The sequence below is a fragment of the Macaca fascicularis genome, chromosome 7, assembly GCF_037993035.2.
Source record: "Macaca fascicularis isolate 582-1 chromosome 7, T2T-MFA8v1.1".
Taxonomy (NCBI): domain Eukaryota; kingdom Metazoa; phylum Chordata; class Mammalia; order Primates; family Cercopithecidae; genus Macaca; species Macaca fascicularis.
Window position 1 is genome coordinate 139,184,308 of NC_088381.1, and position 14,529 is coordinate 139,198,836.

The 14,529-nt window shown below is 41.3% G+C and overlaps 1 long non-coding RNA gene across 3 annotated transcripts in view; it reads right to left on the minus strand.

The window, feature by feature from the left end:
• Positions 1–419: 419 nt before the first annotated feature.
• Positions 420–14,529, minus strand: part of LOC135972006 (uncharacterized) — a 29,202-nt gene continuing 15,092 nt past the window's right edge. For 2 of the 3 annotated variants that reach the window (XR_012415916.1, XR_010588538.1), the window contains 3 exons: positions 2,945–3,137; positions 1,746–1,865; positions 420–1,193 (listed from right to left, as the gene is read on the minus strand). This is a non-coding gene — a long non-coding RNA (uncharacterized lncRNA). Of the gene's footprint in view, positions 1,194–1,745; positions 1,962–2,944; positions 3,138–14,529 lie in introns of all 3 variants that reach the window. The other variant, XR_012415917.1, reaches the window with a different exon arrangement.

A 14,529-nucleotide genomic window follows, 5' to 3' on the forward strand; every position in this document is an offset into this window, starting at 1 on the left:
AGAAGAAATACAAAGAAAATGAAAAGCTGAACACTGTGATCATCTTGCTGACACTGAAGTAGGAGAGATGCAAAAGATAGGAAAATTATCACTTAATGTTAACATTATGCCCCTTAGCCAAATGGCAATATGGCTAGGTTATTTATTTTAATTTAATAACAAGCTATTGTAAAACCCTCAATACATTATCTTGCAAAGAGAAGGTACTGAATAAATATTTGATGGTAATACAAAGGAAGCAAGATGAAATAAAAATAAGATACTGTAAAGATGTTATCATAAAGACTTCGCTAGAACTTTTTTAATAAATATTTTAAGAATATTTTTGAACGTAGGTTATAAACATGGCTTCCAAATTGATAATCTTATAAATTTGTAAAATAAAATATATGGGAGAGAGCAACAGAAACTATATCAACTTTGCTACTTCTATGTAACTTTATTTGTAGCTTTTAAAATAATCCACTTCTTCCCATTAAACTAAAAGTGCCTTGAGATTGGATCCACGTTTTGTTTTTTTCTTTCTAACTTCCAACATTTCATATTGAGCACAGGACTTCAGGACTTCATTTTCATTGGTGCTTCAGAAATATCACTTACTGGTAAAGATAAATGAGAAGTACTCAGTTATGAATAAGTTGTCAGAGATGTCTCTCATGTGTGAGACTGTTCCATTTCCCAGGGATTTCTCTCATTTGTGTAGTAGGGTGTATGACAGCCCATATGGAGTCTACAACTAGAATCCAGACTGTGTATGCAATACGGAGATAGATGTCCCACACCTACTTCCTGATTTTGGAACATGAGGAAGTCACTCAATTGGACTGTAAAAATTTAAATCTATATTTGTTTAATCTTGCAGAATATTTATTTTTAAACTTATTATTTAAAAAATAAAACAGATACAAAAGGCCGGGAATAGTGGCTCACACCTGTAATCCTAGCACTTTAGGAGGCCGAGGTGGGTGGATCACCTGAGGTAAGGATTTCAAGACCAGCCTGGGCAATATGGTGAAACCCCGTCTGTACTAAAAATACAAAAAATACTAAAAATACTGGGCCTGGTGGTGCGTGCCTGTAATCTCATCTATTCAGGAGGTGGAGGCAGGAGGCTTGAGCCTGGGAGGCAGAGGTTGCAGTGAGCTGAGATTGCACCATTGCACTTCAGGCTGGGTGACAGAATGAGACTCCGTCTAAAACAAACAAACAAACAGAAAAAACAGATACAAAAGATACATGAAACAAATGTATAGCCTAATGAATTATTACATGTCCAACTTTCTTATAACCAACACCAAAGTCAAGAAATAGAACTAGCACAGCTATCTCGGAAGCCCCTCCACATATCCTGTCTCAGCTATAGTCCCTTCCCTCCATCCTTACCCTTCCATCCCAAGAAATCACTATCCCACCTTTTATAGCAGTGGTTCTCAAAATGTCTAGAATCTTGATAGAAAAGCAAATTATTGGGCCCCATCACAGACCTAAGAAATAAAATACTCTTGGAGTGGAGCTCGGCAATCCATGTTTACATTTTTTTCCAGGTGATTTTCATGAAAACTTAAAGCTTGAGAACCACCGTTTTATAGGAATCACTTCATTCTGTTTCTTTGTCATTTTATCACTAAAATATGCACTCTTAAAGACTGTAGTTTATTCCTGCCCATTTTTAAAATTTTGTTTCTTTTAAGTCTCTTTCAATGTAAAGTTTTCCTCTTCGGCCCCTTCTTTTCCTTACAATTTACCTGTTAAAGAATACAGGCTGTTTGACCTGTATCGTTTTCCATAGTTTGGCCTTTGCTGAGTGTATCCTCATGGTGCAGTTCAACAGATGCTTCTGTCCTCTATTTCCTGCAAATTGACAGCTGGATCCAGAGGTTAAGTGGACTTCAGTTTGATCTCCCTGGCAAGACTACAGGTGATGTTCTGTTTTTTCAATCAGGAGGCACATGTTTGTCCGTCTGTGATGTTAGAAACTGTTGATAATGCTTAAATCCATTAATTCATTGGGGGTTACAAAGTGGCGATGTTCTAATTCTATCATTTCTTTTTCATTTATTAGCTAAAATCATTTTATTGTTGTTGTTGTTTTAAGACAGAGTCTTGCTCTGTTACCCAGGCTGGAGTGCAGCAGTGGCACAATCGTGGCTCACTGCGACCTTTGCCTCCTGGGTTCAAGCAATTCTCCTGCCTCAGTCTCCAGTAGCTGGGATTATAGGTGCCTGCCACCATGCCCAGGTAATTTTTGTATTTTTAGTAGAGATGGGGTTTTACCATGTTGGCCAGGCTGGTCTTGAACTCCTGAGCTCAAGCAATCCACCGGCCTTGGCCTCCCAAAGTGCTGGGATTACAGGCATGAGCCACCGTGCCCAGCCTAAAATACTTTTATAAAGAGATGTTTCCTTCATCTACTAATCCAGTGGTACAATTTATATAGAAAATGCCAGTAAACGCTTGCTTGCTATTTTTTTAACCAGTTTTCAAGATAATCAATTAGTTCCCCATCAACCTCCAAAGGTGACCAATTATTTTTAAATAGCATTTTGGACTCATGGATTTAAACATATTTGACAGGATTTCAACCCACTGCAGTTATTGTCATTATTGAAGCTCAAATCCTGCCATCTTGGGCTAGTAGATGCCATTTCAAGTTGGTTCCTGGGTCCTTTTGAGAGAACTATTTGGAATAACAGCACATTCCAGGTTCATTTGGCACATTTCCTACCGTAAGTCACTGCTTTAAGAAGGCCTGGCTGCTTTCACAGTGAATAGATATTTCAAGACCATGATCTAAACTCTAATGGAGCCCATTTTGACTGGGTAGGACATTGATTTTAGGCCTTTTCAATTAACAAAGTTGTAAGTGTGTGTGTGTGTGTGTTAGTGCTGTGTAACAAATTACCTCAAAACATAGCTTCTTAAAACAACAATAAATATTTGTTACCTCCAACAGTTTCTGTGGGTCAGAAATCCAAGAGAGGTTTACATGGATGGTTCTGAAGTCATCTGAAGGCTTGACTGGACGGAAGATTCACTTCCAAGGTGGTACACTCTAAACCTGGCATGTTGGTGCTGGCTCTTGGCAAGGCCCTCAGTGGCTCACCATGTGGATCTCTCCTCAGGGCTGCTTGAATGCCCTAATGTCCCCAGAACCAAGTGATCAAAAAGAACAACACAGAAGCCACAGTGCTTTTTATAATCCAGCACTGGAAGTCACACCCTGTCAATCCCATGATGTCCTATTGCTTACACAGGTTAGGGGAGGGGGAGGAAATGACATAAGGACATGAACGTGAAAAGGAGAGAAGCATTGGGGACCATCCCGGAGGCTGGCTGATATTTAAAGATAAAATACCAGCAGAGTGTCGTGGCTCCCACCTGTAATCCCAACACTTCAGGAGGCCGAGGCAGGAGAGTCACTTGAGGCCAGGAGTTTGAGAACAGCCTGGGCAACATACCATATTACAAAAAATAAAAAATAAAAATAGCTGGGTGTGGTGGTACATGTGTAGTCCCAGCTACTTGGGAGGCTGAAGATAGGAGGATCACTTGAGCCCAGGAGGTCGAGGCTGCAATGAGCCATGACCATACCACTGCACTCCAGCCTGGGCAACAGAGTAAGACCCTGTCTCAAAAAACAAACAAACAAACAACCTCATGAATTCATGCTGCTCCTTCCAAGTCACATTTAGGACTCAGGCTTTTTACTTAACTTATTCCATATTATATGTATAACCCTTTCATACTGAGAATCCTAGCAATTAGAACATCTCGTAATTGCCCATCTGTTTTTATGTTGCTTTGGGTCTTTGAAAAGGCAAACACCAAGATGGGAATAACCATGTAAGAGCTTTTCATAGGGAAGTGTCTGGGAAGGGCAAAGGGAAGGAAACAAGAATAGCAGGGATGCAATGCAAGTCTAACACTGAGAAAGGGACCGAGGAAGGGAAGTATGTGGATAGGAAGAGCCCTAGACTGCAGCTCAGTTCTAAGAAACCTTTGGCCAGGCAGAGGGGAACTCCTGCAGCCACAGTCACCTGCTGCAGAAGTCCTGCCTCCGGTAGGAGCAGATCTGCACTAACGTACTGCTCTGCTCATTCAATGGCTGGGAGCAGCCCTGGGGGCATGGCCCGAGTGCCAACTCAGTAGGTCGAGGGGGTGGTTCCAGAGCATGGAAGCTGGGTCTATCACTCATCTATGCTCCCAAAGGCAGCATATCTGAGCGGTGCCTTTCCCAGGGTTCTACTGCCTCATCCCACCTAATACACAACAGACTCAGTGTAACAATACCAATCCTACTGCCACCGAGATGATCCCTGAGAAGAGTTAAAATGTTTTTGTACATGCTCTCTCCATACCCCACTCCCATGCCTTGTAAAAAACATTTCCACAGATTTAAGGTGGCAGAATATGGCCATCACATACATATTCTCTCCCCTTTAACCCTCATTTTATGATGTCCGAATTTTTTAATTAATTAATTAATTATTTACTTATTTTTTAAGACGAAGTCTTGCTCTGTTGCCCAGGCTGGAGTGCAGTGGTGCGATCTTGGCTCACTACAACCTCTGTCTCCCAGGTTCAAGCGATTCACCTGCCTCAGCCTTCTGAGTAGCTGGGACTACAGGCGTCCGTCACCAGGCCCGACTAACTTTTGTATTTTTAGTAAAGGCGGGGTTTCACCATGTTGGCCAGGCTGGTCTCGAACTCCTGACCTCAAATGATCCACCCACCTCAGCCTCCCAAAGTGCTGGGATTACAGGCGTGAGCCACCACACCAGGCCTGACATCTGAATGTTTATAAATCCTTCTATCAGGCTAAAGTTATACACATGCTCTCCCTCTACCCTTACCATAATCAGTAGAACTTACACTGATTTCAGTGTATCCATTCATATTTGAGAAAAGATCTGTAGTTCATAATTCTGATGGTACCAGTCCGGTTACTTTTACTGCTCTAAGTAAATGTAATAGACCTATGACCTTGAGACATTTGGCCTCACATGTGACCTCAAAGCTAGAGTTAGATGATCCAGGGTTAATCTGACAGCTCAGTTGGTGGAAGCGCAACCTGTGACCATTTTCCTGTGCTAGGGTAACTCACACTCCAAGGCCCAAAGCAGGGGTGCAAAATCTATGGGAATTTTTTAGCTAAAATAGAAGACTTGGAGAAGGATATGTCGCGGATTTCCTTCCATGACCCACAGACATCAGGAGAGTGGGAGGGTCAGAGTGTGGTTCAAGCCAAGTCTGAGAAGCATTGATCTATATACGGCTCAGGCATTAGAGAGAGCTTTTCGGGTTTTTAAACATAATTTAAATATGTGAAGATTCATGAAGAAGCCAATGCCACAGAGCAATTATTCCAGGAGCCCAGGCTTTAGTCTGGGATTGTCTTCCCGCCCCTTCCCTATTCATGATCCCAGAGTTTTCACAACACAAAATGGCTCTGTGAATCAATTAAGTACACAGAGACAAATCCAGGCAAACTCAAATGTGTGAGAAGAATTCCATTAAGATTCCCAAGATGAGAACCCTCTGTGAGAAAGTGCCATTGAATTTTTTGGTAATTCCCCCTTAGATGAATACGTGGAAAAATTACAAAGGATTTCTTTGGCTTCTGGTATGAGAATCTCTGATTACCCTTTCCTCTCATTTCCTTGATCTTTACCAAAACATGAATGATGCTGGCCTTGCAGATGCTGGTGATTTGGTTCAGTGTGCCCAGCAGGCTGCGGTGGGGACCACTGTGGGGAGTCTTGGTGGGCAAGACAATGCTCTCCTGGCATAGGAGTGACAACTACCCAGACAAAGAAATCCTCGGTCAGTGCAATCATGTTCGCTCCTGGTCTAAGTCCCATCTTGCCCCTTAGATTGAAGAACAAGAAGGAAAAGGATAAAATAGCAAATGGGCTTCTAGCTTTGGCTCTTAAATTCTCCTCTGGGCGATACTCTTCCCACTCAAACCAAACACCTCCCACCTGCCAAGAAAAATCTGGTGCTAAAATATAATCAGACTTGTAAAAAACAGAACATGGGGTGATTATTTTAATTACAAAATCTTTCATTTTCCAAGAAGAACATTTGCCAGTAGATTCCTTTAAATAACCAAGTCCCTTGGCATATTTAAAAGGAGATATGAGGCCGGGCGCGGTGGCTCACGCCTGTAATCCCAGCACTTTGGGAGGCTGAGGTGGGCGGATCACTTGAGGTCAGGAGTTCGAGACAAGGCTGGCCAACATGGTGAAACTCCATCTTCACTAAAAATACAAAAATTAGCTGGGCATGGTGGCAGGCATCTGTAATCTCAGCTACTTGGGAGGCTGAGGCAGGAGAATCGCTTGAACCTGGGAGGCGGAGGTTGCAGTGAGCCGAGATCATGCCATTACACTCCAGCCTGGGGGACAAGAGCGAGACTTCATCTTAAAATAAAATAAAATAAAATAAAATAAAATAAAATAAAATAAAGTAATAAAAGGAGATATGACTGACAATGCATGACACGTGTGGAGCTTTTGTGGAAGCAGATCCCATACAGGTCATTGGGGTGTCCTTGCCATGTAAGGACAACAGAGATCTAGGTGAACCAAGGTGGTATTAAAATAGCATTTCTAGAATCAAAGTGGAGAGAAATCATCTGTGAACAACTAATGTCTGATTCAAGTGTTATGAAAACAAGGCTCTGCTCTTTAACCAATGCTTGTTTAATTCAATGTGGCCTGCAGTTGCAATCTTGTGCAGGGCCTAGGAGTTTAAGCCCTGGAGGTGGACTGCCTGGATTTAAGTCTCAGTTATGCCAGTTACAAATTCTATGACCTTGAGGAAGTTATTTAACCTTTTTCAGCCTCTGTTTTCTTACCTGGAGAATGAATTGATATGAGCATTAAATGTGGTGATATAGTAAATGTGATAACATATGTAAAACTCCATCTGCCTGTCATGCACTAAGTTATTAACTATGTTAATGCCTGTTAGATGAGCAGAATGCCATCCCACAGGCCCAGCAAACAGGAGGACAGATGTCCTCTTGTATACTGATTACAGGATCCATGCACCAGGGGAGCGCTTGCAATGCGGCTTTTCCTGGTATGTAATTGGCACTGAGAGCGCTTTTCTATATTAGTTAGGCTAAACTCCAAATTGCTGTTTTTAGCTAACATCTCCTTAAACTTCAAATGATCAATATCAAACGACTCATCCAGAACGTCAGTTTCTATAGGGCACTAACGCTTCCGAGTGATTCCGTGAGATGTTTGTTAATTAAAATGAGAAAATCTTCATATCAAGGCTTTTCTATGACTAGAGCAATTGGAAATAATTGTTAAAAATTGTTTTTAAAATGTCCTGGTTAAAATGATTTCTGCTGTAACCTATAGCAGTGGTTCTCAAAATGCGGTTCCTGGAGCAGACTCGCCTAGGAACCAGTTAGAAATGTAAATTCTTAGGTCCCACCCCGGACTTATTAAAACATGGCAATCTGTGGTTTCATAAGCTCTCAGAGGTGACACTGATCCATAGCACTGATGGCATATGGATCCATGTTTCCCACTGCACACCCTCGCTCCATTCCTGAGAGATCCCATTCATGAAGCAGACCATCTTTCCCAATGAGTCTGGATGAAATCTCAGAACCCTTTTCAACACAGTGCCAAAAGTTGCTACAAATCAATCAAAGTTTGCATGTCTGGTCAGGGTGTGGTGCTCTGAGATCTCAATGAAGCATTCATTCAGCTATTTGACTTTCTCCTGGAGGAAAATTATGGCCCTACCTATGGAAATAGGTTCGGAGACCCCCTCAAGACAATAAGAAAGCAAGTTGGACGTCTGAACTTTTATAACCAAATAACATCCCTAACATATGCACACCCAGTCACTATAGCATATAAAAATTTCCTCAATTAGCAACATAGGCACAATGTCTGCAGTGCAGGCTCTTGCCAGAGAGCTCAATCTCGATGTAATTGCCATTCAAACCCTGTCAAACCTTGCTAAACATCTGATTGTGGAGTATGAAAGACATACGCTATCTACCTATTTATCTGCTTCTAGTTATTCGAATATGCTACCTTTTATAAAAAGCTAGATCATAAAAAATTGAACTTTGTTCCCCTTGGGCTGTTCCTCTCACCAAATAAAACTACCTTTTGAGAAAAAGACTTTGAGATGGCTTTCAGTAGTATGTATATGCAATAAGCCAATTAAAGAAAAAAATAGAAAATCAAAAGTTGGCAGAATTACAGGGATACACGTATACCAGGACTCTCAGGGAATGTGGTTATTGTGGTTAAGCATTCTTCTTAACTCTAAGCTATAGAGATATGATGGATTAAATAAAATTATCAGGGTAATGAAATGTATTTCCACTCCTCTGATGAGACTTTTTTTCTGAATGTAGATACCAAGAGTCATACATGCCATACATGCTGTTGCCATATTTGCTTTCCTGTTATTCTATAAGCCTTATGAATTTCTCCTTCTACTTACTTTATCTGAAACCTCAGTCATCAATATTCAATGTATATTGGCCATAGAGCTCGAGATCAACCCATATTTAGACTTGTCCTATTTTATCACTGTTTGTTGTGGTGGTTCATTATTTGACATATGGAACTTTCAAAAGTTTCTTTTTAAAAAAATGAAACTTCATTTATCTTTGACCATATTGCCTAATACGTTGGAATTGACTTGCTACAAATCTTCATTGAATTAGGTTACTTCCTTAATAGCATTTCTGACAGATGGCCATTGCTGTTAGTAACAGCAGTTGACATCCTGGGAATTTAAATATTCAAACCAATTCAACAAGAATTTATTTAGTAATCTATCATGTGTCATAAATGGTGTGGCTTGAGCTTCAAGGCATGCTGGGAAGCATGTTGCAAAAAGAACTTGAATGAAAGCCAGCCAGGACCACAACCCCATCCAGGCCAAAGTCCAAAACCAAGAAGTCTGATCTGGTAGAATGGGACACGATGCAGGGCTTCTGAGCAACAAACAGCACTCGTTCTTAGCGGTCAAGTCTGAGTTCAAGAATAGAGATAACTATTCCGATTGCTGGAAGTTATGATTGGCCTCATGACAGAGAAAGAGATTGGCAGAAACTAGGTGAATTCATGGCTTCTATTCACGGCTGGGCTTCAGTTCTACTGGGAATCTGGAATGGATACCAGCTGGTTGAGGCTATGGAGGAAGGCTATAATGGGATGTATATGTTGCCCAAAGACTAATTTCCTCCTCAAGCAAATTAGACATGGGGTATACGGGCTACAGATTACTTCCATGATCTACTGTGTATACCATTACCCTCCAACATCCAGGACTTCTTTACTTTTCCTTGTTCTGGGCAGCAGTGTGTCCTACCCCAGGCAATGGGTTATGAAAGGACTAAAGTATACTCATGAAGTCCCGTTCCCTGACTTCTTAGCCTCCCTTGCAGCAGGTGGTGCCACATGACCCAGCTGTAACCAGGGAGACAGAGGGAGACTTGGCTGGAGATACTTTGGGGAAAGCTTTTGTTTTTCTGTTAAAAGAAACAGGACTGGCACAGCCCTTCACTCTTTCTTGATAACTTTCCTACAAACTTGTAACCAGCAAGAAAAGGCCAAGTAAATCACAGAGATGCCTGCTCTGCCGTCATTGAACCACTAAACTAATGTCAGCAGCCATGTATGTCCTGACTGCTGCTATGTAAGAATTATAAACCCATTTGTTTAAGCCATCAATAGATACTCTGTTATTCACAATGGAAAGCATTCCTAATACCCTCACTTCCTGTGGAGATGGAAATCCTGACCTCCGTCACCTTCAGAGACCATGTGGCAGAAGATGGGAACGGACATGACACTCTGTGCTAGGGGCTGAAGGCATGGAAATGTGGGTGGCAGAGATCCTGGCCTAAGGACCTTGTAATTTCATTTGAGAGAGCATACTTAGGGTAGGGTCTTTCAGTAGTACGTATATTGCATATATGTACCACTGAAAGCCATCTCAAAGTCTTTTTCTCAAAAGATAGTTTTATCTGGTGAAAGGAACAGCCCAAGGGGGACGAAGTTCAATTTTTTGTGATCTAGCTTTTTATAAAAGGTAGCATATTCGAACACCCCACACGAGTTGTTTGCTGTAGCTCAGAAGACCATATTTTAAGATAAACCTTATTTGAGATAAGCCTAGGACAGTAAAGATACGGGAAAACTGTCATGGAAGAAATGGTTGAAGAAAGAGAATTCTAGCAATGAGAATGTGGTACAGAGAAGGCATTCCTACATTAGGAATTCCTTCATTACATACTTTACCCTCACTATTCTAAGTGGCAGTTTAGTGGGACAGAGTCGTAGCTGGTCCCAATCTGTGTTCTAAACCCTGTTAGCTATCTGATCTTGACAAACCCATTAAACCTCACTACCTCTCAATTTCTTCATTCTCTCTCTCTCTCTTTTTTTTTTTTTTTTTTTGAGGTGGAGTTTCACTCTGTCAGGCTTGTATGCAGTGGTGTGATCTCGACTCACTGCAACCTTTGCTTCTCAGGTTCAAGCGATTCTCCCACCTTAGCCTCACAAGAAGCTGGGACTATAGGCGTGTGCCACCACACCAAACAAATTTTTGTATTTTTAGTAGAGATGGGGTTTCATCATGTTGACCAGGCTGGTCTCGAACTCCTGACCTCAAGTGATCCTCCCAACTCAGCTTCCCAAAGTGGAATTACAGGAGTGAGCCACCATACCTGGCCAGTTTATTCTTAAAATGGGGACAACAGTAGTATTTGCCATACACACACACACACACACACACACACACACACACATATATAGATATATAATCCATGTAATGCATTTAACTCGATGCCTGGAACACACTAAATAATCAATAAATGCTATTTATATTATTTCGAGAAGTAGCTAAGTACATGGACTCTGGGATCTGAATATCTGAGTTTAAATCTTGCATTCACTACTTACTGCCTATATAATCTTGATTAAGTCTCAGTTTTCTCATCTGTAAAGTGGGAGTAATGATAGCACTAACAGGATAGTGTGAGAATTAATTCATATAGTGCATGTAAAGCACTTGGCATGGTTAAATACCCAGTAAATGTTGGCTATTTAATTAGCTACACTGTGACCAATATAAAAGATATATAGGACCTACTACTTGTTTGCAAAATGCTTATTATGTTAGTTTCTAAGAAGTAATGAGAGGCAGGGTTCAGTGGCTTACACCTGTAATTCCAAAACTTTGGGAGGCTGAGATGGGAGGATTGCTTGAGCCCAGGAGTTTGAGACCAGCCTGGACAACATTGTGAGACCCCATAACTAAAAAAAAAAAAAAAAAAAAAAAAAATCATGGTGGCACATGCTTATAGTCCCAGATACTCAGAAGGTTGAGGTGGGAGGGTCACTTGAGCCCAGGAGGTAAAGGTTGCAGTGAGCTGTGATTGTGCTACTGCACTCCAGCTTGAGCGACAAAGCAAGACCCTGTCTCAAAAAGAGTAATGAGAATTAAATGATGACGTATAAGCATGAGGAAGTCAGGGAGGGGAATAATCACTGTGAATGGAAAGGTTAGGGATAGTACCATGAAGGAAGCTGGATTTAAGGCAGGCCTTATGTGACAGATAGTGGGGATACTTGAAGAAATGGAGAGAGGATACAGGATTATTATATTTCTCTTCAAATTTTAGGAGGCTGCTTTACACATGTCATTTATTCTTCCTTCTTCTAGCCTCATCTTCCTGGAGTGAAGTGAATATTTTGATAACATGATTTAGGAAAACACAGCATGTGAAATAGTGTAGCCCTAATTTCATAATTGCTCATCCAAACAAATCTAACGATATTTTAAAGACCATTTGTACACTGTGCAGTTGAGACCATGTCTATCACAAAAAAATATATAAATAAAAATGAAAAGTAAAAGAGTACAGGGACTGGTATCAAGAACTACTAGGCATATGATCCTATATATAAATTATATTTAGCAATGATGACAACAGAGATATATGTAGCCTACAGGTACTGGGTTTTTTTCTGTGAAATATGGATTCTGCTTTTGGAAAGACATCAATCAAGAGTTCTCTGAAATAGGCTGGGTAAAGTGGCTGACGCCTGTAATCCCAGCACTTTGGGAGGCTGATGCAGGTGGATCACCTGAGGTCAGGAGTTTGAGACCAGCCTGGTCAACATGGTGAAACCCCGTCTCTACTAAAAATACAAAAATTAGCTGGGTTTGATGGTGTGTGCCTGTAGTCCCAGCTACTCGGGAGGCTGAAGTAGGAGAATTGCTTGAACCCAGGAGGCGGAGGTTGCAGTGAGCTGAGATCACACCATTGCATTCCAGCCTATACAACAGAGCGAGACTCCTTAAAAAACAAAACAAAACAAAACAAAACAAAAAAAGGGAGTTCTCTGAAATAAACAAAGACATTTCTATTTCTAGAATGAAGAATACCGGCTTCAAAGACTTCAGTAGAGAGGACTCAAGACTTTTCCTAACTTAGCCATCCCTATGCTGCTAACCGTATCTCCTAACATTCTTCAAACACCCACAGACTATGGCACCGGGCCAATCTCCTTGAGTTCTCCCGAATGCATCCCGCTCTCTTACTGGGCTTGTTACCAGCCAGTGCCTGCCATAGAGTAGGTGCTCCAGAACCACTGGCCAGAACCACATCCATTTCTTACATGTGCTGTTTTGCCAGCCTGGAATTCTTTTCTTTGACATCTCTGTTTAGCTAAAGCTTGTGCATGCTACAGGAGGCCTTTTCCTACCACGTGAGTCCTCACTTATCTTTCCCTTCTCTAAACCACAGCAGTTGTCATTTGCATCACTGATGGTAACAACTATGTGGCTTCCAACTACTAGGCTCCTGCAGCCATTTCTGTGGTCCCAACCACCTCTCAAGTTTTCCTTTCCCTTTTCTAGTATGATCTAGGTTTTCCAGGCAGAGACAGCAACATGAGCAAAGCCCAGAGACCCAAAAGAACATGAAATTCAGGGAACAGTTTGTAGGTCAGTGATCTTCATGGCCATGCCCCTAAGAAAACATGCCTAAAAAGCAGAACCAAAACCAGTTTCTCCATAACCAAAATCTCTTTATGATATTTTTGCTTCAAGAGCACAGTAGTCTATTACGGTATGACCATATTCTCTGGAACACTTGCTGGAAATCTGAAACCTTAAACAATTGTGATGTATCAGTCTATTAAGCTAAGTGGCTTTCTACCTAACACCTCTGCTTCAGGGCTAAGCAATATCCTAGCTAGAAGCCTGCTGAACTAGAAACATGAATTTTCCTTTGCTCCCAAGAAGATGACACATGAATGCTGTGCCCTTCCTTCATGATCCTAACACTCTGTTACAAGGGTGAGCTTTCTCTGATTTGTGATTGACAAGTTTGCCAGGGGTGATAACTGGCCTAATCACTTGCCTTATATATGAGAACTGAAGCCATTTGGAATTTATCCCTCTATCACTAAGCTCTGGCTACAGTTTCTTCTTAACATGCACAAGAGCTATTCCTCAAAGACATTATCTTTGCCATTTATTTTGCCCTCTAACACTTCAAGCTTCAATGCCACATCACGATTTATTTGAATGCCAGGTGTTGTTAGATAAACAGACATTTGAATTACAAGCAACTGGAGACTATTAGACAGTAAATTTTCTCTCTTTTTCATTTAAATTCTCTGTTTCTAAAATTTATTCTAGGTTTTGCTGACATGTTATGTTGGAGAATTACTGAAAGCTTGTAAATAGGAACTACACAACATACTGGCTTTGCCTCTAGGCTACAGGAGTGTGTTAACTTTCCTCTGTATTCCCAGAGTCTTATACTGAGCCTGGTCCTTATTACATCTTCTATTAAATGTTTAGTGAATAACCTCTGTGATGGATTAAAGATGGCTATATATTCTTTACTACATAGGCAGGTGATGTAATTGGATCAACAGAATATGGCAGAAGTGATGTTGTGGCAATTTCTGGACCTGGAAACTTCTACCTTCTGTCCTTCAGAACACTTTCTCTGGAAGCCCTGCCACATAAGTCTGAATACCCTGAGACTGTTTTGCTGGAGAAGCCAGATAACAGTCCCAGCAGAGTTCAGCCTTCTATACATCTGTCAAGGTGCAGAGGGGTGAGTGGAGCCTGCAGACTGTTAGCAGAATAACACTTGGAACAGAAGGATCACCTGGCTGGGCCCTGTCAGAATTCCCTGACCCACAAAATCTGTGATGTAATAAAATTATTGGTTTTTTAGCCACTTAAGTTTTAGATTACTTTGTTATATAACCATAAATAACCAGAACAAAATCCTGACGGGGGCTCCATGTATACTATTCAGCACCCGAGAGATCAACTGGTGTGTTCATAGCTACTGTTCACCTGACTAGAGCAGGACGGTACACATGTGAGGACAGTTGGGCTGATTTACCACAGCTAGTGGTGGCCAGTAAGTGCCGTTTCTCATTTTGTGAGTTCTTGGGCAGCATAGACCAGGGAACCTGATCAACCTCAGGACACACAGATTTCAAA